General features: G+C 41.7%; 2 long non-coding RNA genes across 5 annotated transcripts; one reads left to right on the top strand and one right to left on the bottom strand.

Annotated features, from left to right (window-relative positions):
- Nucleotides 1-1,837: 1,837 nt before the first annotated feature.
- On the bottom strand, nucleotides 1,838-20,046 carry LOC112669886 (uncharacterized). Of its 4 annotated transcripts, XR_003142629.3 has the most exons (5): nucleotides 19,541-20,046; nucleotides 19,191-19,250; nucleotides 12,697-12,782; nucleotides 4,760-4,919; nucleotides 1,838-3,613 (listed from the first exon to the last, which is right to left on the bottom strand). It is a non-coding gene; the product is annotated as an uncharacterized LOC112669886 (long non-coding RNA). The 4 variants fall into 4 exon arrangements; XR_007406018.1 differs by having other exon boundaries at nucleotides 1,838-4,919; nucleotides 19,825-20,044; XR_003142627.3 differs by having other exon boundaries at nucleotides 1,838-4,919; nucleotides 19,541-20,040.
- A 119-nt stretch (nucleotides 20,047-20,165) lies between these two features.
- Nucleotides 20,166-24,527, top strand: LOC125753667 (uncharacterized). Its single transcript, XR_007406019.1, has 2 exons — nucleotides 20,166-20,429; nucleotides 23,994-24,527. It is a non-coding gene; the product is annotated as an uncharacterized LOC125753667 (long non-coding RNA).
- The last annotated feature ends 1,083 nt before the right edge of the window (nucleotides 24,528-25,610 follow it).

Raw genomic sequence — 25,610 nt, forward strand, 5'->3', positions numbered from 1 at the left:
CCTGACTGACCTCCCTTGTCCCCTTCCTCCCAAAAAGGTTAAAAGTCACTGGTAAGTTGTAGGGAGAAAAAGTCATTGGAGAAAAATGAGTATTTAAGGGACAGAGGAAGGAAAGGGCCTGGTAAGCAGCATTCAGAAAGGAAGGAGAAAAATGGGAATGAGATTTGAAGGGGAGGGAGGAGGTGGGTAGTGGTGTCAAATGCTGCAGAGATTAACATCAGATCTAAAAAGCCGAGCTTCTTCACACTCATTAATGGTCCTGGAACCTCTGCCCAAAGGCTGTCCTGAGTGTCATCAGATGCACTCTGCCTCTCCTTCCCTGGACAGTAGGGTTTTCCTCTGGTCTTCTCAGAACCTGGCAGAACAGAAAAGGGATCTCACACCTGGAAATCAAGCCTATGGCTTACATGATGCCAAGAGACTCACCCTGGCTGGCAAAGGTCCATCAGTACACACGTGATGCAATCAAATAAACCCAACTTGAGCTTGGAAGACTGACAGATATTTAGGATTTCCCTGTTCTTGTTTTGAGTTTTGTTTTTTATTTTTAAGATTTTATTTTTTATTTTTAAGTAATCTCTACACCCATCGTGGGGCTCGAACTTACAACCGGGAGATGAAGAAGTGCATGTTTCAACCGTGCCAGCCAGGCACCCCAAGATTTCACTGTTCAACGGGGGAGGGGAGAGGGGAGCAGAATACAAAATGATTCAGACTTACTACACTCAACCATATAAAATAATACATAGAAAATTGAAAGAAACGAATATACCTAAATATTTACAGGGGTAACCTCTGATTGTTGAGATTATAGATTTTCCCCTCTATTTCTTTATAGTTTCCAGATGTTCCACAATAAGTATATATCAGTTTTATAATTGAACTGATTTTTTTTAGGATACAGTTTCTGTAGCAGTGACAGTCATGTCCTAATTTCATAGTGGAAAAACCCATTTTGGGTCACAGACCTCTTTAAGACACTGATGGTAGCTATGGGCCTGCTCCCTAGAAGAATGCTCATAAGCTCTTTTTTTTCTTTTTTTTTAATATTTTATTTATTTATGAGAGACACAGAGAGAGGCAGAGGGAGAAACAGGCTCCATGCAGGGAGCCCGAAGCAGGACTCGATCACGCCCTGGGTCAAAGGCAGGCGCCAAACTCCTGAGTCCCCCAGGGATCCCCTGCTCATAAACTCTTAAACATACTGACACCTCATTCTGCATCCCCTTGGGGTGGCCCTGATGCCAAGAAAATGCCCCTCCCTGCCTGTAGGAGGCAGGATGGCTCTGGGGCTAGCAACAACTCATTCTAATCCTGACCAACAATGTTGAAATTTCAAAGAAATGTGTAAATCCAAAATGGAGGGGCGACTGGGTGGCTCAGTGGTTGAGCATCTGCCTTTGGTTCAAGTCATGATCCTGGGGTCCTGGGATAGAGTCCTGCATCTGGTTCCCTCCAGGGAGCCTGCCTCTCCCTGTGCCTATGTCTCTCTCTGCCTCTCTCTGTGTGTCTCTCATGAATAAATAAAATCTTTAAGAAAAAAAAATGGAAACACTAACAAAAGAAGCCCAGAGGGGAGTATTGGCTATGCTGTCCCAGCTCTGTCCAAGAAGGGGGGTTACTCTGACCTGAGCCCCAAGATCACAATGGCAAGTCTGTCATTCTTGGGGAGACAGCTGTGCTCAGCAGTTAAACATCTCATTCCCCCGGCTCACACCCTGGTTCACATCCCTAGTTCATGAGTGCCTTTAGGAAAAATGTGGCTGCTTTTAGGGCAGAGGTTTATCAACCTGAATCACTCTAAGGGCCAGAAAGGCCCTGAATAGGAAAAATTAACTACCAAGATATAATCAAACTTTATTTTATATGTGATAAGCACAAACATATGATGCCAGAGATTGTACTTTGACATTGGACAAATAGAATTTGGAAGTAGAAATAATTAAAGTTTCATGATTCCTTTCTCTTTAGATTTGAAATCCAACACCTCATATTCCCTTCTCAAGCCCCAAGGTGTCAATCAAGGTCAGGCTGTGAATCTTGCACAGCAACATGCAGCAGAGAATTCATCTCCGAGTCTTTAACCAGGAGCAAGATTTAGTTTTATGTTGTTTCATAACAGAAAAGAGCTGCTCACAAATGTAGGTACTTCCACACATGGACAGAATCTTTGCATAGTGGTTTTTATATTTAGGGTAACCATTCCCAAGATAATTGTAGAATTCTGGGATCCCAACACCATCATATTTCATTTTCAGTATAGTGTTGCACTGCAATTCAAGAACTTCCATAGCTCTTCGCTCACATTATTAATATTGAGAAAGGTGAACTGAACAATGTCAGTTCATTTTCATAAAGTTTGAAATCAGAGAACCGTTTTTGGAATTCAGTCTTCAACTCTTTAATTCGGGAAATATAGTTCAGGCCATCTCTTTCATTTTCAGAAACTAATTTCAGCGTAGGGAAGTGGGCCAGACTGTTCCTTGCCAAATGAGTTTCACAAAGACACAGTTTCATTAGCAATGAGTGAATTGAGTCCTACATCTGTGTAACCACTTGTGAAGGCCTTTGCAAAGAAATATCCAGTGTCTTTAGGTAAGTCATAATGTCAACCAAAAAGGGTAAGTCTTTGACCCAATCTTTGCTAGTAAGCTGAGGAGCTGATTTTCCTTTAGAAGACATGAAAATAATCAATTTCTTCCAACAGTTCAAAAAATGGGCACTTCCATCCCATGGGGCAGAACAGGCTTCCATACTGTGCATCTAACTCACTGAACAAAGCACTGAACTTGCTGCAGTCTGAGCCATGGGAAAATATCCAGGTTATGGTATGAATCACTACGTACATGACATGATCCATTTTTAACTTTTAAGCACAAAGTGATTCCTAGAGAATGAGGCCATGCACGGACCTGAGCTCTGTGTCTTTGCAAAGCCCTGACACTCTAGATTTAAGTTTTGTAACAAGCTGTTCAACCCCAACCAGTGTAGAATTGCCATCTGTGCTAACATTTACTGTGACCAGTCTACATTAAAATTTTTAAGATTTTTCTCAACACAGACATCATTTCCTGATGCAGTGCCTGTCATGGAAACTGTGTCTAAAAGTTCTTCCATCACATCCAAAGTCTCATCAACACCACGAAAAAATACAGCCAACTGGGGTGGGGAGGGATTACCTCCATCAGCCCTTTCAGGAGCAGCAATGGAGAAAGCCACAAATGATTTAGCTTTTTCTTGCAGCTTGCCCTGTAAGTTCTCTGCCATGTGGCCCACATGCTGCGAAATAGTATCAGCACCTAGTCTTAGACTGGCAAATGCTTGTCTCTGTTCAGGGCACATAATTTCCACTGCACTCAACAGACATTCCTTTATAAACTCGCCATCTGTAAAAGGTTTTGATGCCGGGGCAATTTTCTCACTTAATATATAACTGCATTTCATAGCAGCGTCATTTATTTTATTCATGTTCAAAATTAAGTCATGTTGAAATTTCTGTCTTTTTTTCAGTTCGTTAAGTTTTTTTATCACGCATCTTTTCTGTATATCCATCGTGGTTCCTACTATGGTTTGTTTCATAATGGCGCCTGAGGTTAAATTTCTTCAACACACTCTTTGTTTGCATATTAAACACGTAGGAAAAAAATAAAATTAAATAAAATAAAATAAAATAAAATAAACATGTAGGAACATTCTTGACCTCCACAAAGAAATAAGCTTGCTCCCATTTTTCTTGAAACGTGTGGCTTTCTTGTTCTAGCTTTCATTTTCCCACTTTTGAAAGACACAAACGCATAATATTAAAATGTCACCTTTACGAAAAGTACTACTTTGCAAGAGAAAAGTATTGGCTCTATTTTTTCAAAGTCTAAGTGTGTTTACTCCTTAGAAGTGGAGAAGTGTGAGAATCACGGGGATTATAGGAAACAGCTAAGAAGAAACCTCTGATTCTCCAGTGCACACAACTCTAGGAATTGGGTAGGTTGCATGTAGGAATGCAACCCTAGGGCACTGGTTTCCTGATGCAGTACCGAAAGAGGCTGGGAATCCAGATTTCTATGTGAAATTCCTTGATTCTTAAAAATATTCATAATAAATTGGGCTTTTTTCCCCCCTATAGATACTATCTAAGCTACAACATCTATCCCTCAGATTAGGCAGAGTAGGGACATTGGTTTGGGGGTCTCTTGTTTAAACCTGACAAAAAGTGGGATCCCTGGGTGGCTTAGCAGTTTGGCGCCTGCCTTCAGACCAGAGTGTGATCCTGGAGTCCTGGGATGGGGTCCCACATCGGGCTCCCTGCAGGGAGCCTGCTTCTCCCTCTGCCTGTGTCTCTGCCTCTCTCTTTCTCTCTCTCTCTCATGAATAAATAAAATCTTTTAAATAAATAAACAAACCTGACAAAAACTCTAGTTGAAGAGAATGAAATGTCTAAAGAGAATTAAATAGCTGATTCTGAAACCACAGGTTTAAAAGCCTGTCCAAACAGAAACCTAGAAGGTACCCAAAGAGGGGAGCTAAGCTGATGTATCTCAAAGCGCATGTTTTTGCAGACTTCAAGGTTATAGTTAATTAGAATACTCATTCACTTGATAGGAGGATGATTTACACGTTTTTCATACAGGGAGAAATTTTATTTAAGAAGGTTTTGAATAAGAAATTTTATTTAAGTGTGTCTATCCTCCTGTTAGTGCCTCTCTGGGGAACCTTGCTAACAACCCTGGAAAGTCTCAGTCTATAGAGCTTTAGCATCCCTTACTTTTCTACACATTCTGTTCTTCCTGCCTCTCTCTTCTTAGCTTTGACTTTTCTCTCCAGCATGGTCCAGAACTATGGCAAGCCCACCGGTCTTTGTTCCTTGCTTCTCTTCTACGGCTTGCTCTGCATCAGCCTGTGACTTGAAGTCAACATAGGCAATCCTGCAATTGTGGGGGTGGGATCAGGGAGAGAAGAAAGAATAGTCAAGATTTAGTATTCTTGTCTTCTGATTTAGTAATACACATACAAGACAAAATACAAAAGGTAGAAAAGGATATGAAGTGTGCCTTCTGTCCAATTTCTTTCCTTATGGGCAGCATGCCATATATATAAAAGCAAATGTACATATATATATATACACACTCTATTTTTCAAAGATTGGGATATAATTTACATATCATAAAATTTACAATGAGGGGCTCGTGGCTGGCTCAGTCAGTGGAGTGTGCAACTCTTGATCTCAAGGTCATGAGTTCAAGTCTCACATTGGGTATAGGGATTATTTAAAAATGAAATCTTAAAAAAATAAAAAGTGTATAATGGTTTCTAGTATATTTACAGAATTCTAGAACCATCACCATGATCTAATTTTGGAACATATTTATCATCCCCCCACCAAAGTATCCATTAGCAGTCATTCCTTATTCCCTCCAACTCATTCCCATCCCCTGGCCCAACTACTATGCTACCTGCCTATTCTGGACATTCCATAGAAATGGGATCATATGAATATGCAATCTTTTGTGACTGGCTTCTTTCACTTAGCCTAATGTTTTCCAGACTCATCCAAGTTATAGCATATGTCAGTACTTCATCCCTCGTTATGCCAGGATACTATTACCTTGTGTGGAAATGCCATGTTTTGTTTATCCATTCATCAACTGGTTGATATTTGGGGTTGTTTCCACTTTTTTTGGCTATTATGACTGAAGGTGATATGAACATGTGGTTAGAAGTGTGCAGCTATTTGTTTTCATTTTGGAGGGGGTATACACCTAGTAGAACTGCTGCACCATATGGCAACTGTTTAACATTTTGAGAAATTGCCAAATAGTTTTCCAAAGAAACTGCACTATTTTATTTTACATTCCCACCGGCAATGAATAAGGGTTCCAATTTCCCTGTAGCCTTGTCAACACTTATTATTGCCTGCCTTTCTTATTACAGCCACTCAGATGGGCGTGAAGTGGGATCACACCATGGTTTTGATTTGCATTTCCTTAACAACTCATGTCGAGCATCTTTTCATGTTCTTATTGGCAATCCATATACTTTGGAGAAATGTCCATTCAAGCTCTTTGCCCATTTTTTAATTAGTTAGTCTTATTATTGAGTTGGGAGAGTTCTTCACAAATTCCAAATCCAAGGCTCTTAGAAGATATATGATTTGCCATATTTTCTCTCAGTCTGCAGAGGGTTCTTTTTTACTTTTTGTGTAGTGTCCTCTGGAGTATAAATGCTTTCAATATTGATAAAGCCCAACTTGTCAATCTTCTGTTTTATCATCAGCACAACACCCCAACCTAGGATCACAAGGATTTACTCCTGTGTTTTCGCCATAGTTTTGTTTTAGCTCTTACATTTGGGTCTTTGATTGATTTCGAGTTAATGTTTGTAGAGTTAAGTCCTCCATTATGTTTTTACATGAAAGAGAATATTAAACACACTGTTCTATATCTTGCCTTTATATTGGAGATTATTTTCCATCAGTACATAAAGTGCTGTTTCACTTCTTTTTTCAACTGCATAGTACAGTATCTTTTGGATGTACCAGAAAATTTCAGCCAGTTTTCCATTGATAGATATTCAGGTTAATTCTAATTTTGCATCAACCAACTTTGTAATACATTATGTCACGTGTCTATCTGTGGGATAAATTCTTAGGAGTGTAATTGCAGGATAAAATGATACATGCAACTATAACTAAGAAATACCAACTCATCTCCACAGGCACTTCACCAATCTTCCTTCTACCAACGAAGTCTGAGTTTGCCAGTTTCTCTAACCCTCCTCAATACTATGGTAATGCTTTTTGATCTCTGAACACCTAATAGTAATAGGTAAAATGTTACAACTAAATTAAATTAATTAAAATTGCCTTTTAACTTACAATTCTTTTAGTATGTGTGAGGATGAGTATTTTTTTATGCTCAAAAGAAAATTCCTTTTCTGTGACCTACCTGTTCATAATTTGCTAATATTTTTACGCGGTTGTTATTCTTTTTTAAAAGATTTTATTTATTTTAGAGAGAGACAGAAAGAATATGAGCAGGAGGGGCAGAGGGAGAGAAAGAATCTCAAGCTGACTCCAGGCTGAGCACTGAGCCCAACATGAGGCTCAATCCCATGAGCCCAAGATCATGACCTGAGCCAAAACCAAGAGTCAAATGTTCAACAGACTACACCATCCAGTCGCCCCTGTTGGTCTTTTTTTTTACTGATTTGTGAGATGCATTTTATCTATCAGAAAATTAGCCCTCAGTTTTAAAAGAAATCATGATTTTCTTTCCTGGTTTGTCACTTGTCTTTCGACTTTGCTTATGGGATTTCCTCTACTCCACCCCGCCCCATGTAGAAGTGTTTTATATTTATGCAGTCAAATTTATCTGTTCTTTTATAACTTCCAGGATTTGCGTCATACTTAACAGGCTTCCCCTTCTTGAAGCTTACTAAAAACAAACAAAACAAAAACATTCTCCACATCTCCCTCTACTACTTTATCATTTCATATTTTCATTGTAATCCTTCACGAACCTGTAACTTACTTTGGTGAAAGATATGGAGTAAGAAAAAAAAGAAAAAAAAAGATATGGAGTAAGGATCTGTTGAGTAAGCATATTCTTGAAGAATGCACCACACTCTCTTCTGACATAGGTATTATGCTTTTATTTAATATGGTCATGGATTCCCTGGCATCTCCTATCTTCCTTTTGTAATAATTCTTTATGTAAAGGAATGATTCTAAAGACTTAAGTATATCTAATCAAAAGGTAACTAACATTAGAGAAATTCTATGGCTTTTGCAGCAACTTTTCATTTTGTCATTTTCCAGTATTGCTGACTACATGCATGGCAGAGAGCCCCAAATCCCCTCACACTAACCACTGACAATTGCAAATTGCTAACAATATGGGATTTATCCTTTCAGACTTGTTTTCTCAATTGGCAGGATTCTTTTCTAGAGCTTATGTTATTCAGAATATACTGGTAGACTAGTCTAAAATAGACTATTTTAGAGTTCACCTATACCAACAATTTTCACTTAAATGTATCTGTAATCCTGATATGCAAGCTGCACCTCATTAAGAAATCCTTCAAAATAGGGGCCCCTGGCTGGCTCAATCGTTGGAGCATGCAACTCTTGATCTTGGGGTTGTGAGTTCAAACCTCACACTGGGTGTAGAGATTACTTAAAAATAAAATCTTAAAAAAAATTCCTTCAAAATACATCCCACTCCATCCTTTCTTTTTTTTTTTTTTTTTTAAACATTTTTATTTATTTATGACAGTCACAGAGAGAGAGAGAGGCAGGGACATAGGCAGAGGGAGAAACAGGCTCCATGCACCGAGAGCCCGACATGGGATTCGATCCCGTGTCTCCAGGACTGCGCCCTGGGCCAAAGGCAGGCGCCAAACCGCTGCGCCACCCAGGGATCCCCACTCCATCCTTTCTAATTTTACCACATTCACCTCTTACTCTACCAAAGCCTAGCTACATGGTGCTAGTGTTTCATTGATTGTTACAACACAGTTCTAATGGACCAATTCAGTGCTGTTTTGGTATCTGTCCAGGCAAGTCAGCAAACATGGTGTTTCATTAGCGTCAACCCTGGAGAGAGAAGAATGGAGGTAATCTATTACTGAATTCGTCTAATCTTCAATCTTAAACTTTGTAGAATAAATGTTCATTTCTCAATGACACTACCACCGTTTTCTAGAAGCTTCTGGCTGTCCATTTATGATGCTCCCTTCAGTTTCTATGCCTGCTGGTAGAAAGGTTGGATAACTACTCTTCCCTTCCCTAAAATCAGGCATTAAGTGATATAGGAGAATGCAATGTAATTCTGTTATGTCTGAATTCAGTAGAAATACACTCTTTTTCAATATAGGTACAAAACACATGTTTTACTTGTCCTATTCTTCCTCACCAATCTGATTTGAAAGGCATCCTTAAACACATCTTTTGAGTCATGTTGAGTGGCTGTCAGGCATGTTCTTGATCAAAAGTGTTTTGGCATTCAGATCTACATTAACACAGAAGAGTATTTTTAGTCTGGTTTCAGATCTAACAAGCATCGAAAATTCTCTAAAAGAGAAAAAAACACTTCTCCAAGAGTTAGAGAGCGTTAATAGCAATACATATTCCTTCATTTAACAAATATTTGGACACATATCTGGGCGACAGCTATGCTACATGCTACATGAAAAAAGACTTACCCTCTACTCTCGGGAATGTGGTCTTACTGGGGGAAAAGGCTATGTAAGCAAACAGTCACATAATTACAAACTCTGGAAAGTGCCAAGAAGGAAAAGTAAAAAGGGAAATGAGAGCATCTAGTAAAGACTTAACCTAGGGGCACCTGGCTGGCTCAGTCAGATGAGCATGTGATTCTTGATCTCCGGGTTGTGAGTTTGAGCCCCACGATGGGTAAAGAGATTACTTAAAATAAATAAAGTTAAAACAAACAAACAAACAGGGGTGCGTGGGCAGCTCAGTCAGTTAAGCATTTAACTCTTGATTTCGGCTCAGGTCATAATCTCATCAGGGTTGTGGGACTGAGTTCCATGTTGAGCGCCACGCTCAGTATGGAACCTGGCTAAAGATTCTCTCTCTCCTTCTCCCTCTGCTTGTCCTTGTTTATGTTCTCTCTCTCAAAAAAAAAAAAAAAAAAGTCCCACCTAGACTCCACCACCGCCCCCCCCGCCCCCCAAAAGGACTTAACCTAGTCTGGTAGTAAGGGAAATTTTTTCTGATCTTGAGGAAATGAACTTTAAGCTGTGATTCCATGGATGGGCTTCAGGTAGCCAGGGAATGAGTCCCAGAGACAACATTATGGCAAAGAAGGTAAGGTACATAATGACATAATGAAGGTAAGGTACAGTAGACAAAGAACATTATGACAGGGAAGGTGAGCCATACAGCTATAGCATAGAGGGTGATAGCAATGTAGATAAAGTTTGTGCTGTGCAAGTAGGTGACCTGGTAGTAACTGACTACTTGCACAGAGTAAAAATCCGAGACTCCTTCCTGACCCAGAGTCTTCTAGATACACAAGTATCTATAAACAATTACCTTATTTGTATACCTTTCTTTACTTCCTTTCCTTTTGGTTTTCTCAATTTAATTTCATACCCAAGGACCTTTGTCTCACTAAGTTTCAAGGCTTTTCTCTGGTCATCAGCAGATTTAAAATTTACATAACCAAATTTCCTACAGAGATGTAAAAGAAAAAGGAAAAAAAAAACACCTAGGTAAGATGTAGAGGCACGACTCTAGTTGGCTAGTCACACTGGATGTGAAAGTGGAAGTCAGCACTGAGTCATTACAATTTAAAACCAAGGCTCCACCAGCTAGCAATATAAATGTCATAAAGAAACCAGAGAGGAATGGTTCTCACCCTGGGGCAAGTTAGACAAGGGCTAGAGACATTTCTGGCTGTCACAACTGCAGGAGTGCTAGTATGCAGTGGGTGGAATCCATAGCCTGCAATCCACTAGACAGTCCCCCGCCACAAAGAATTATCTGGCCCAAAATGTTAACAGTGACAAAATCGAGAAACCCTGTCCTGGAGCAAGGACTAAGAGTCAGTACAAATTCACCTGTTGAAATCTTTATTAGTTTTCTGTTTAGCCAACTGACCCAATTTAACCGAAAGCTATAGAAAATGAAGCTTGAAATTATGAGGTTTTGAATTTTTGTTTTAAGAAACAGCCATCTACATTTGCGAATTGGAACAAAAATATCACTCGTAATGAGGAATGTGTTAGCAAACCGAAGGGCTACTACAAATATATTTTTTAATGCAAAAGAAATTCGTATTTCCTGCAAATGCAACAGTATTACAAAATATAGTTAACAAAAACCGTACTGGCAATGTGACAAAAGTCGTGGCAGAGGCTCTGGAGCCAGAGTGCTGTACTTAAATCCTAGCTTGGCCATTGTCTAGCCATGTGATACAGGGCACATTACTTAACTTTTCTGTGCCTAAAATTTCTCCTCTGTGAAATGGGGATAATGTCAGTGATTACCACTGAGGATTGTCTTAACAGATCCAGTGACTCACTCTGAACTGGTCATAAGGAAGGTCTAAGTAAGGAATTTAGAAACAATGCCTGGAATAGTGAATGCTCAGTGAGTTCACTATTATCATTATCTTTTTGTTTTTACCTAGGACAGTCTGAGTACTATATGCTCACATCCAAGAATATGCTTCTGATACAAAAGAAGTGAGAAAGATAAAATTCGAATCAGCAAAAAAGGAGGAGTGATACAGGACCCATATGTGCCACCAGAGCTAGGGGGCTGTGACTAAAGGTGTGATTCGCTTTAAAGTAGTTTGGGGCAAATAACATTGCTCACAGTGGAAAATCACGAAACTATGGTTCTGTGAAGACAAGGAAAAATCTCAGGATTATGTTAACATTTCAATTGGAAAAATGGGATAGCAGAGTTTAATCTAATGGGTTTTCTAAGGGTCACCAAAGGGTTTTAAATACATTAGTCTGTCTTATCCATGGCTTCAGTTACCCACAGTCAACTGTGTGGTCTGGAAGCAGATGATTCTCTTTCTGACCTAGCATCAAAAGGTCAATAGTACTCTAATGCTAGGTCACGATGCCTATGCCATGGACCTCACTTCATCTCATCATAGAGACGTTTTATCATCTCACATCATCACAATGAGGGCGAATATGGTACAGTGAGATATTTTGTGAGGTTCGAGAAACCACATTCATATAACTTTCATTAGAGGATATTGCTGTAATTATTCTACTTGTTATATTATTATTAATCTCTTATGGTGGCCAATTTATAAATTAAACTTTATCACTGATATGTATGTAAAAGAAACAACATAGTGCATGTAGGGTTCAGTACTATCTGTGGCTTCAGGTATCCACCAGGGGTCTTATAATGTATCCTCGAGGATACGAGACTACTATACTCACTCTGAACTGCAAGAGGCTGAGGTAAAACCCCTCCAAAGGGTAAAGAGCAGGTCACAAAAGGATTTGACAACACAAAAGTCTAGCAACCCACAACGAAACAGAAAGTTACAGGAACTCCTAATTCTTCCAGGGATAATAATGCTGGGCTGATAAACTTGATATTCTTAATTTATTGGAATTTACCTGGACAAGCCAACTCTGACACCAACAACTATGAGATCATTTTTAGCAAAAAATTCACTGAGACCAGTTTTTTTTGGTTCGGCAGTGGTTTTGGTGAAATTCAGGTTTCCAACAAACAGTTTGAAAGTTACAGGTAGTTCAACTGCCATATGAAAGGTTAAAAAAAAAGAAAAGAAAAAAAGGAACTCAAACTGTTCAGAAACAATGATGCTACAAGAAAATTCCATTAAAGATTCTGGCATATTGTAATAACCAAACTGCAATAAAAATCCCCTTGTTTGCCACTTGGGCTTTTACTCTGTCCACAGGTATCAAACCTACACTACATCTATTCTGTTAATATGAAATTCTCTATGTTTTGTTTGTGCTTTAAAACACAGCAAAGGGACGCCTGGGTGGGTCAGCAGTTGAGCATCTGCCTTTGGCTCAGAGCGTGATCCTGGGGTCCTGGGATCGAGTCCCACATCGGGCTCCCTGCATGGAGCCTGCTTCTCCCTCTGCCTATGTGTCTGCCTCTCTCTCTGTGTCTCTCATAAATAAATAAATAAAATCTTAAAAAAAAACCACACACAGCAAAGAAGTTACCTTCCAATTTCTGTTTTTTGGTTTCATGGAAGCCTTCTGTTTGGCCATTTCCTTCTTCTGTTTATCAGGTGTTTTTTTGATAGGCTCTGTGGGCAAAAGTCAGAATATTATATTTTTAATGATCTGTCTGTATCACTAATGAGTTAACTGGAAGCTTTTACTCTATCCACAAATATCACACCTATGGTAATACCTACTCTTCACAAGACATACAAATTAGCTCTAGACAAGAGTACTTATAAAAGCATTTATAAATTAATTAGAACATTCTTCAAGTTCCTAAAAGACATCCAACAACCCCTGCCCAAGGGCTTCCCTTACAACTCTAATTCCTTGATATGGACCATCCCTCAATTGAGCTGATTTAGGCCATCCTGGCCTTCCTCTTTCTCTCCCTCCTCACATCCTTTGTCATCACTGCCCTTGTCCTGCTCGTCTTCCCTGACGCCCCCAGGAAGGACTGTTCTCCCTCTGGCCCATGCAGAACATACACCTTTTTCAGAATCTAAATGAAAACCCACCTAACCAATGGCTCCCACACACTTGTTGAGAATAACAAATTATTCTTTCAGAGAAACTGCTCATAAATCTGACTATAATACACAAACCTAAGGAAAAAATTCAATGCCACTTTAACCTCCTTTTTTGAAATAATTTTAAAGGTACTGCCATTGTATTTAAGTAAAACTATTAATAATTACTTCTTTGGAAGCAGTATCATTTAAAATGTTACAGAGACTCAACTCCATCAGGACAAAAACAAAATCACTGACAACTAAGTTTGGGGGACAATTAACTGGCATGGCTCCTATGCACTGGGACAGAAATAATCAATGTAGAAAATTCAGAGAAAACACTGATTCTGATCACTTGGACAGCAGAGGTCAAAGGTCCACTGAGATTCCTCATCGACGAAGCCACACCTGAAAAGTCAGCCAGCAATTGCCAAGGCAACTTTCCGAAGGGTGGGTATACTCACAGAACCCGCCCCCAACGGCATATGGAATGGCAAGCAGGGCCGACCCTTGCCATCTGCCAGTTGCTAGCCAGAACAGCCCTGGAAGAGAATTCATCACCTTCTGTATTCTGGCCCAACTCAGCGTTCTTATCTTCCTCTTCCTCATAGCTCCCATTCTCTTTTCATGGTCCTCGAGCTTGGCACCCCTCCTGTCTTTTGGCAATTGGGCCCTGGTGGCTGTCTTCCTGTGTGGTGACAGTTTCTCAGAAAACTTGGGAGCCAGAAACTTTCCCCCCCACTACTTTATTTTTTGGAGTGGTAGTAATCTTCCCACCACTTTTCTGGGGGATGACAATCTGGAAAGAAGTGGCAACACAGAGAGCACATCTTCCCTGTGCCCACGGGGGTTACAACCACATTGTACAGTCAGCGAGTACAAGATCTGGTCAGGCACATATGTCAATGTCTATGTTGCTCTCTCTAAGGTGAACTTCTCAATGTGTAGTAAGAGAGCTCCCAGCACCACCTGCCATGCTCACCTAAAGAAAAAGAAAAAGAAAAAAAAATCCTAGACTTCACTTAGAGCTATCAAATCAGAATCTTTACAGGGAAGGAACTAGAACTAGGTTACTAGAAGTTTTCAAGCTACTGCCCTAGGAAAATATACCAAGTCAATTACTGTTTAGGTGGCTCCACACACCATCAGAGTGCTCTTTGGTTTTTGTTTTATTTTTTTGTTGTTTTTTTGTTTGGTTTTGGGTTTTTTTTTGTTTTTGTTTTTTTAAGATTTTATTTATTTATTCATAAGAGGCATGGGGCTGGGGGCAGAGACACAGACAGAGGGAGAAGCAGGCTCCACGCAGGGAGCCCGAAGTGGGACTCGATCCCAGGACCCCAGGGTCATGCCCTGGGCTGGAGGCAGGTACCAAACCGCTGAGCCACCCAGGGATCCCCTGGTTTTTGTTTTATTTTATTTTATTTTTTTATTTTTAAAGGAGGTTCCAGGCCTCATTCCTTTTTTTTTTTTTTTTAATTTTTATTTATTTATGATAGTCACAGAGAGAAAGCGAGAGGCAGAGACATAGGCAGAGGGAGAAGCAGGCTCCATGCACCGGGAGCCCGATGTGGGATTTGATCCCAGGTCTCCAGGATCGCGCCCTGGGCCAAAGGCAGGTGCTAAACCACTGCGCCACCCAAGGATCCCCCTGGTTTTTGTTTTAAAGATTTTATTTTTAAGTAATCTCTATACCCACTCTTTGCATACAAATAAATACCAAAGTGAAGAGCCCCCCATTACAGGCAACTGGAACATACAGAGGAACAAGAGCCAAGCCCCAAAGATTGGGCCTCATGCTTCCTAATTATATCATCAATTCCCAACCCACAGCTATTAATAACTGGGCATGGTATTATAAAACTAAATAACTAAAGATAAAAATTTTAGGGGCACCTGGGTGGCACAGTCAATTAAGCATCCAACTTGGTTTCAGCTCAGGTCATAATCTCATGGTCGTGCGATTGAACCCTGCATCTGGCTTCACCACAATCAGCACAGAGTCTGCTTGAGATTTTCTCCTTCTCCCTCTGCCCCTGCGCCTGCCCCCATGCTCTCTCTCTCTCTCAAATAAATAAATCTTAAAAAAAAAAAAAAAGTTAGCAAAACACTGAAGTCTCACCATACACAAAAGGACAAAATGAAGAAACATGGGCAATAAATAAAACTAGTGTCTTTATCTTGCCAGTGTTAATTCAGAATGTCATAATGGAGGGAAGGCATTACTGGTTATGGGCTGAGAGATATCCCACTAAAATCCATATGTCAAAGTCTTAATCCACAGTATATAAGAATATTACTGTATTTGGAGACAGGCCTTTAAAGAAGTAATTAAGTTAAAATGAGGTCATTGGAATAGGCTCTAATACAATATGGCTGCTGCCCTTTTAAGAGATTAGGCCACAGATGACAAATGACCATGTGAAGACTTAGCAAGAAGGCTGACATTTACAAACCAAGGAGAGAGGCCTCAGAAGAAACCAAACCTACCAATACCTTCATCTTCAACTTCCAGTCTTCAGAATTGTTAGAAAATAAATTTCTGTTGTTTCAGCCACCCAGTCTGTGAAATTTTGCTAAGACAACCCTAGCAAACGAATATAACTGGTATATATAGCTCTCAATCCATATCACAGGAAGAGATAAGTAACTACAATGTGATTAGCATTACTGGTTATGAACACAATTTACAGGCAAGCAGATGAGGGACCAGTTCATCTGGCATGGGAATGATATGGGATCAGGGATATTATGGGAAAGAGATGAGGGTTTTATTTATTTTATTTTTTTAGTAATCCCTACACTGAATGTGGGGCTCAAACTCATGACCCCTAGATGAAGAGTAGCATGCTCTTCCAACTGAAGCAGCTAGGCACCCCAAGAGACAAGGGTTTTAATGAAATAATTTCAATGAGCCAACTTTAGAGTCTGGTTACTCTAAAAGTTCATTTAACTGTGGGAGTACTTCTATGCTGCACCAATCAGAGGAAACCATTATAGGAATCACAATTTAAAGAGGAATGACCGGGCGGCCCCGGTGGCTCTGCGGTTTAGCGCCACCTTCAGCCCAGTGCCTGATCCTGGAGACCTGGGATGGGAGTCCCACATCAGGCTCCCTGCATGAGCCTGCTTCTCCTTCTGCCTGTGTCTCTGCCTCTCTCTGTCTCTCATTAATAAATAAGTAAAATCTTTAAAAAAAAAAAAAAAAAAAAGAAAGAAAGAAAGAGGAATGACCAAAGGTAACCAGTGTGAACAGTCTAGAACATCACATACATACCAACCTAAGGAAAATATAATGTGATTACTCCTGTTTTCTTCCAAGAACCAGAGTCTGGATTCCAAAGCAAAAGTTGCATTCACCAAGAATTTTCTGATTGTTATAAAAGTTAATGCAACATATTGTGAACATCACAATACAGTAGATGCTCTCTTAACTGTGTCTTAACTATGTCTACCTAACCAACTCATACTAACCTACATTTATGGCTAGACTGAATGACAGTCTCATTTCCAAACAAGACTTACTAACTTGATGTCTGTGAAATGCTAAGTACATGTGGCTAGCAGGTTCTTCTGTGGTATTCACAGAACACCTGGCCATTTCTGTTTCCATAAGCTAAAGTATATCCTTAATAAGCATCAGTGGTGTTTGTTCCAAACCTGTACATGACTGTTGTATTTGCGGTTTCAACTGCATAATAAAATCATATAAACCAATCAAATTAATGCAAAAAGTAAGTTAATCTGTGAAAACCACTTTGAATGTTTCAGACATATTTGATAAAGCTTAAAAATGCCACTGTAGTCAAATTAGGTGTGGGTGAGCAACCAAAAAAGATGGGGAAAAAAGTAAAAATGCTGGAGTATTCTAATTGCTTTACTAGTTTTTTTGTTTTTTGTTTTTTTTTTAAGATTTTATTTATTCATTCATAGAGACACAGAGAGAGGCAGAGACACAGGCAGAGGGAGAAGCAGGCTCCATGCAGGGAGCCCGACGCGGGACTCGATTCCTGGGTCTCCAGGATCACACCCTGGCTACAGGTGGCGCTAAACCGCTGTGCCACCAGGGCTGCCCCTTTACTAGTTTTTTAAAGTTTTGTTTTGCCTTAAAGAAACAAACTTTGGGGCACCTGCCTGGTTGAGTCAGCAGAGTATTCAGCTCTTGATCTTGGGGTCATGAGTCCGGCCCCACAGTTGGATGCAGAGATCACTTAAATAAAAACTCAAAAACAGACAAACTTCAAATTACAGAAGATGCACTTATGAGTGTACTCTGTACTGGGAAGACAAACTACTCCCAACACTGAACCCCAAGTCAAAAAACAAGGCCTTAGTCCCACATCAAAATATTGGTAAATGAATACACATTTAACATGTTTTAAATTGAAATCAGAAGGCATGTATGGGTAATTTACTTTTGATTACAACTACTAGATTGAATGGGGTTGAAGAAAGTTTCTATTATACAACTGGCTGTTCAAAGCAAACAATAAATAACATGCTGGCTGCCTCTCAAAACAAGTTGCTTGGGGCGGGGGAGGGGACGGGTGGAGGCAGGAGGAAAACCAAAAATGTGAATCAGGAAGTGGGTAGGGACTTTGGATTTGGCAGAACTATGTATGATCCCAGCTCTGTCACTTATTAATTATAAAACCATGAGCAAAGGGGCGCCTGGGTGGCTCCATGATTGAGCATCTGCCTTTAGCTCAAGTAATGATCCTGGGGTCCAGGGATCGCATTGGGCTCCCCTGGAGGAGCCTGCTTCTCCCTCTGCCTGTGTCTCTGCCTCTCTCTGTGTGTCTCTCATGAATAAATAAATAAAATCTTTATTTAAAAAAAAAGAAGAAAACTATGAGCAATTAAGTTAATGGCTAAATCTATTTTCCCACGTAGAAAACAGAGCTGATGATACCTGCCTAATACAGTCACTGGGAAAATGAAATGAGATGCATTAAACCCCCACAGTGGCTACACACATGAAGCATTCACTGTTCACAGGCTGTGTACCCACTCACCCATCCCAGTTCTTTTAGGACTCATCTCAAACCTATCCATATTCAAATACTAACACAGGGGCGCCTGGGTGGCTCAGTGGGTTAAGCATTCGCCTTTGGCTCAGGTCATGATCTTAGGATCCTGGGATCCTGACCTAGATTGGGCTCCCTGTTCAGTGAGGAGCCTGCTTCTCCCTCTCCTACTCCCCCTGCTTGTGCTCTCTCTCTGTCTCTGTCAAATAAAATCTTAAAAAACAAAAAGAAAAACTACCACAAAGGCTCCCAGCCAGAAGCAGAAAACATAGTAGAGACCTAAATATTTGTCAAAAGAATAAATATGGAAACACAGATGTTTGACAGGCACACAAACTAATGGAATTTAATGAGGCAATTCTAAGAATCTAGAGTTTCTTTCAAACCAGTATTTCCAGGCAACCAAAAGGACTTTTTTTTTTCTTTTTTTTTCTATGATAGTCACACAGAGAGAGATTGAGAGAGAGAGAGAGAGAGAGAGAGGCAGAGACACAGGCAGAGGGAGAAGCAGGCTCCATGCACCGGGAGCCCAACGTGGGATTCGATCCCCGGTCTCCAGGATCGCGCCCTGGGCCAAAGGCAGGCGCCAAACCGCTGCGCCACCCAGGGATCTTAAAGGACTTTTCAAACAAAAAAATATTTTTGCATTCCCTCCAAACAAACCTCACTTCTCACAATGTATTATTCTTCTTACTTGATACTAGTATTTAATTTGCTCACGTTCTGTTTGGAATTCTTGCATCTACCTTCATGGCAGTGGTCTGCAATTTTTTTTTTCCCCCATAAAAATGACGGTGTCCGATTTTGGTAGAGTCTAGGGTGGGCTTGTAAAACTAGTCAGAAAGTGTTCACAATACCACTTTGGCGATTAAAACAAGGCAGTTCCAACTGTTTTACTCTGGATTTTGATTGTTGACCTTAGTTAAGTCGTGCTCTGCACCGTATATACAATTACCTCATCTCTACCTCCACGGTCCTTGTCTTCCCACATCTCATCTTCCCCATCTTCTATCTCCTTTGGAGAAAAAAAAAAAAAAAAAAAAAACTCATTTTCTTCAATTCACCTGGACTTTTTTTCCTCTGCTTAAAATGGACACAATTATTAGGCTCATCAGAGGCCTTCAACACTCCATTCTATCCATGTTTTCCCTCTAGGATCTGGATTAAGTTTCTATTTATAATAAACACGTTAGGCTTCATCCTAGAGTTACTTTCGATCGGAATCTTTTACCCATGCCACCGAGCATCAAAATATAGAGAAAAAGATCATTTTTGGCCTATGTCTGTAGGTCAGAGGTCCCATACCTTGTCTTTTGCCACGATCTAGAAAATGGAGAACTCCTCGAGGTTATCAGGCAAGCTTCCAAGAATTCCTCCCTTTTCCCTCTCATTCTGCTCCCTTCAACACGCGTTTTCAAATAATTTCGTTTTTAAAAAAATTGGTTCCACCACCAGGTGCTCAAATGAAGGAACAGAGGGCCAAAATAAAGCCCCCTGACGGTAAAAACTCAGCACCAACAGTTCAAGGGTCTTTATCTTTGCAGAAGGAGGACCCAGGGCGAAGTGGAGCAGCGCCCATCCCCACCCACATGCAAACGTGCAGCACACATTAGGAGTCGCACACCAGAACCCAGAACCGCCGCTTCCCGGGGAAACCCGCACAGTCTCGCCGCTCCCCCGAGAGGCGACCGCGGGCGCACGGCCCCGCCCACCCAGAGCCACCGCGCGAGGCGGAGCCGGGCGGGAGGCCCCGGAAGCGCCCTCCGCTGCCGGCAGGCGCCGACAGGTCGAGAGCGCCCTCCCAGCGGCTGCCCGGGATGGAGGCCCCGGCGGCGCACACGCACACTCCGGAAGGAGACGGTTGCCCTAGTAACTCCGCCTCGGCCAATCAGAGCACGCGCCGCCTCTGGGCCAATCCCGAGCCGGGACGGAGAGGCGCGCGCCTGGGGGCGGGGCCTCGAGTCACGGCCGCCGCTGCTGCGCCTGCGCGCAGGGCGGACATGTTGGTCGGTTCGTCCGGGTTCGTGTGCGGCGTGTGCGGCGTTTCCTCGGTTGGTGGGGGCAAGGTGTGGCTCCTGCTACGTTCAGGCACCTGGCGGTGGGTCCGGAAAACGTGACTAAGGGTCATAAAAGCCGCCACTCATCGCGGGCTCGTGGGCGAGGCGGTTAGGCCGCAGCCCGCGCGGCGGGGCAGGTGGGAGTCCTCTCGCCCTTTTCAGCCGAGTCGGAGGCGCGGGAGGGCTCGGGGTGCGCAGTCGGCCCCGCTCCCTCCCCGGGTCTCCCGGCGCCGTGGAAGCCGCGGTAGCCAAAGTCCCCAGGGCCTGCGTGGCCCCGGGCTGTGTTGCCTTTCGCACGTTTTATCATGGACGTTTCCAAACAAGTTTACATTTTTTTAAAGATTTATTTATCTATTTATTTATTTTAGACACACAGAGAGAGAGGCAGGCTCCATGCAGGGAGCCCGATGCGGGACCCGATCCCGGGACTCCAGGATCGCGCCCTGGGCCAAAGGCAGGCGCCAAACCGCTGAGCCACCCAGGGATCCCCTGTTTTTGTTTTGTTTTGTTTTGTTGGTTTGTTTTTTTTTAATAGTTTCACGTTACACGCAGGGAAATTGAGGCTTACAGAGGTTAAGGAACTCCACCGCTATTGACTCGTATCTTCAATTACTCAATATTGTTTCTTTGAGTTGAAACCATCAATGTGCTTTTTGAGTCACCGTTAGCACCGGTAGTAGGGTCAGGAGGGGGATCAGAATCCTAGGAATTGTCCCCACATTGGGATCTGAAAAAAGCGCCTTGGGATATGTGTGTGTGTTGGGAGTGGGGAGGGCTAGTCCTGAGTAAGGGGCCTTGCTCTGATTTTCTTTTCCTTTCTTTTTTTTTTTTTTTGGTCTGGTTCTTAGCTTCAGAAAGTCCTAAACTGGAAGTATAGGAAAAATAATTTGCGTATTTTAGATTTGGTACCTCACCAAAGACTAATCGATGATGGCTCAAAGCAGAAGTGCATTTCACTTACAAATAAAGATGCAAGGTTCAAATGAAATACTAGCAATTTAGCAAGGTAAACCAAGCAGTGTTGACGAAGTAGGATTGAATTCTGGGATACAAGGATGTTTCAAAACAAAAAAAACAAAAACAAGGATGTTTCAGAGCAAAGAGGTCAGATTAAAGGGAGAGAAACACCCTGTCGGTTGAAATAAAGCCTGTGAAAATAAAACATTTAATGACAAGAAGTAGTCTTACTAAAATCAGTGATAAGTGGGGCACCTGGCTGGCTCAGTCAGTAAAGCCTGAGACTCTTGATCTCTGGGTAGTGAGTTCGAGCCCCACGTGTGGCCTAGAGTTTCTTTCCTTCTAAGTTTTTTAAGTTTTTTTTTTTAAGTTTTTTAATTGGTAAAAGAGCTAAGCTTTTCTTTTTTTTTTTTTATTTTTTTAAATTTATTTATGATAGTCACACAGAGAGACAGAGGCAGAGACACAAGCAGAGGGAGAAGCAGGCTCCATGCACCGGGAGCCCGACGTGGGATTCGATCCCGGGTCTCCAGGAGGACGCCCTGGGCCAAAGGCAGGCGCCAAACCACTGCGTCACCCAGGGATCCCGAGAGCTTGGCTTTTCAATGTCATTCCTAGGGAACAAAGGAATATCTGTAAATGAAATTAAGACATATTTGACCACCTTATGATTTTAAAGTTTTGGATGCAAACGTGTCTGCAAATATAAGGAAGGGGCACCTGGTGGCTCAGTTGTTTAAGCGTCTGCTTTCCACTCAGGTCATGATCCTGGGGTCCTGGGATCGATCCCCCCATTTGGGCTCTGTTCAGTGGTGGAGTCTGCTTCTCTCTCTTGCTCTCCCACTCTCCCTTCTTGTGCTCTCTGTCAAGTAAATATAAGGAATAAATTGGAAAGAAATATTTATAATATATGTAACAAAACCAGTGTCAGAATATGAAAGCTATAAATCAGTAAGAAAAAGACAAAGATGGGCAAAGAATATGAAAAGCCATTTTCTTTCTTTTTTTTTCTTTAAGATTTTAAAGACCCTGGGATCATGGCCTGAGCTGAAGGCAGACACCTAACTGACTGAGCCACCCGGGCACCCCTGAAAAGCAATTTTCAAAAGAAATTTAAGTAGCATATAAAGGTATAAAAAAATGCTCTACTATACAACCATTAGGGAAACATAACTTAAAATGGTAAGATACTGGGGTGCCTGGGTGGCTCAGTTGGTTAAGCATCTGACTCTTGATTTCAGCTCAGGTCATGATCTCAGGGTCAGGAGATAAGAGCCCCTGGGGCTTTGAGCCTGGTGGGGAGTCTGCTTGAGACTCTTTCCCTCTCCGTCTGCCCCTCCCCCCATCCTGCACATTCTCAATCTTTTTTTAAATATATAAAATAAGCCTCTCTCTCTGCCTCTTATGAATAAATAAAATCTTGTAAATAAATAAACAAATAAACTAATAAGATCCCATTTGTGTCCATCAGATTAACAGAAATTAAAACATCAAATAAGTGTTTTGGGGTTGTGGGAAGCTGCTACTGTAAGGGAGGAAATCTCTTTTTTTGCTCTACTCTTCTAAATTCTGGGCTGGGGCCCTGTAACAAAGAGATTAACAAGAGAAAAGCATATAAATTTTTTAAGATTTTATTTTATTTATTTGACAGCACAAGCAGGGGGAGTGGGAGAGAGAGACGGCTTCCTGCTGAGTAAGGACCCTGATGCAGGGCTCCATCCCAGGATCACAACTCAAGCCAAAGGCAGACATCCAATCCACTAAACCACCCAGGTGCCCTAAATTTCTTTACCATAAGTTTTATGGAACATGGAAGCCTTCAAAAGGAAATGCAGGGCAGCCCGGGTGCCGTGATCCAGGGCGTGATCCTGGAGACCCCGGATGGAGTCCCATGTCGGGCTCCCTGCATGGAGCCTGCTTCTCCCTCTGCCTGTGTCTCTGCCTCTCTCCCTCTCTCTCTCTGTGTCTCATGAATAAGTAAATAAAGTCTTAAAAAAAAAAAAAAAAGGGAAATGCAGACCTGAAGAAGCAGGTAAGCCTGAGTGGTGGTGGTGTTTAAAGATTATTCACAAGAGGCATAGAGAGGCAGAGACATAGAGGGAGAAGACTCCCCACAGGAAGCATGATGTGGGACTCGTTCTCCGGACTGGGATCACACCCTGAGCCAAAGACAGACGCCCAATCGCTGAGCCACCCAGGTGTCCCAGCCTGAGTTTTTATGCTATGGTTGGTGGAAGAGTAGAGACTTAATGGGAACGTGAAACAAGACAAAGGAATATGAGCTCAGTGTAGTAAACGGGGAAACAAGCAAGGCCTGTTGATCCAGATTCCTCCTAGTGTTTTGGAGAAAAAAATGCTCCTTTCCTCTGGGTATAGGGTGGGCACCTCTCACATGAGAAGCTGTGACCTGCCTCAGGGAAGATCAGAGTCCTTGCACCTGCTTTCTTTCAAATTCCATTACCTTAAAATAGTCAATATGCCACAGTGCCATATTTGGCGGTAGTTTAACCTGAATCCCCTTATTACAAACACCTGGAGAGAAATTTGGCAATTTCCAGTCAAGGTAAAAATTTTCATTCCAGGGACACCTGAGTGGCTAAGTGGTTGACCATCTGCCTTCGGCCCAGGGCGTAATCCTGGGGTCCTGGGATCGAGTCCTGTGTCAGGCTTCTCTCTCTGTGTCTCTGCCTCTCTGTGTCTTTCATGAATAAATAAAATATATTTTTTTTTAATTCTCATTCCAGGGATCCCTGGGTGGCGCAGCGGTTTGGCGCCTGCCTTTGGCCCAGGGCGCGATCCTGGAGACCCGGGATGGAATCCCACGTCGGGCTCCCGGTGCATGGAGCCTGCTTCTCCCTCTGCCTGTGTCTCTGCCTCTCTCTCTCTCTCTTTCTCTCTCTCTGACTATCATAAATAAATAAAAATTTAAAAAAAATCTCATTCCTTACATTTAGGAATTCCACTTACAAGTGTGTAACCTAGAGAAGCAGTCTCACATAGATGAATATGTAAATCTTTATTGCAGACTTAAAAATAATTTTGTTGTGGACATTTCCAAACATACATTAAGTAGAGAGAGTAAAAAAATGAGGGATCCCTGAGTGGCTCAGTATTTGAGTGTCTACCTTCAGCTCAGGACGTGATCCTGGGGTTCTGGGATCGTGTCCCGCATCAGGCTTCCCGCGGGCAGCCTGCTTCTCCCTCTGCCAATGCCTCTGCCTCTCTGTGTCTCTCATGAGTAAATAAAATCTTTTTTAAAAATCCACTTTTACCCATCACCCAGCTTCAAAACTTCAATATTTTTGCCAATATTTTAAAACTATTCCTTGCCTCAATTTCCCCCTCCTCTCCCTTTTTCTTTCTTGAGTATTTTAATGGGACTCCTATGCATCCTATCATTTCACCTATAAACACTTTATTATGTATAGTAACATGCTGTTGGCTTGATACCACCTAATAGCTAGTCTGTGTTCAATTTTCTGTCTCAAAATGTCTTACTGTTGATTTGCTTGAAGATTCAAAAATTTCCAAAAACATTTCAAAAATTTCCACACCTTACATTTGGTTGATATGTCTTTAAATCATTCTAAATCTATACTAGAGGGCAGCCAGGGTAGCTCAGCAGTTTAGCGCCACCTTGGGTCCAGGGCATGATCCTGGAGACCTGGGATCCCTGCATGGAGTCTGTTTCTCCCTCTGCCTGTGTCTCTGCCTCTTTCTCTCATGAGTAAGTAAATAAAATATCTAAATAAATAAGTCTATAATAGAGAATCTTGGGGCACCTGGCTGGCTCAGTCAGGAGAGCTTGCAACTCTTGATCTCAGGGCCATGAGTTCAAGCCCCATATTGGGTGTAGAGATTATAAATAAATTTAAATATATATATTTATTTTTAGGGGCACCTGGGTGGCTCAGTTGGTTTAGTGTCCAACTTTTGATTTAGGCTCAGGTCATGATCTCAGGGCTATGGGATGGAGCCCTGCATTGAGCCCCATGGCTGGCTCTACACAAGGCAGCGAGTCTGCTGCTCTCCTTCTCCCTCTCCCCCTCCCTCCATTCTCTCTCTCTCTCAAATAATATATATATTATATATATATATATAATAGAGACTATTTTACTTAATTTTTAAATTTAAATTCAATTAATTCACATACAGTGTATTATTAGTTTCAGAGGTAGAGTTCAGTGATTCATTAGTTGCATGTAACACCCAGTGGTCCTTATAGCATGTGCCCTCCTTAATGTCCATCCCCCAGTTACTATCTCCCCTCCCCCTCCTTTCCAGCAACCCTCAGTTTGTTTCCTGTGTTTAAGGTCTCTTACGGTTTGTCTCCCTCTCTGATTTTGTCTTGTTTTATTTTT

This window comes from Canis lupus, chromosome 25, assembly GCF_003254725.2.
Source record: "Canis lupus dingo isolate Sandy chromosome 25, ASM325472v2, whole genome shotgun sequence".
Classification (NCBI taxonomy): Eukaryota; Metazoa; Chordata; class Mammalia; order Carnivora; family Canidae; genus Canis; species Canis lupus.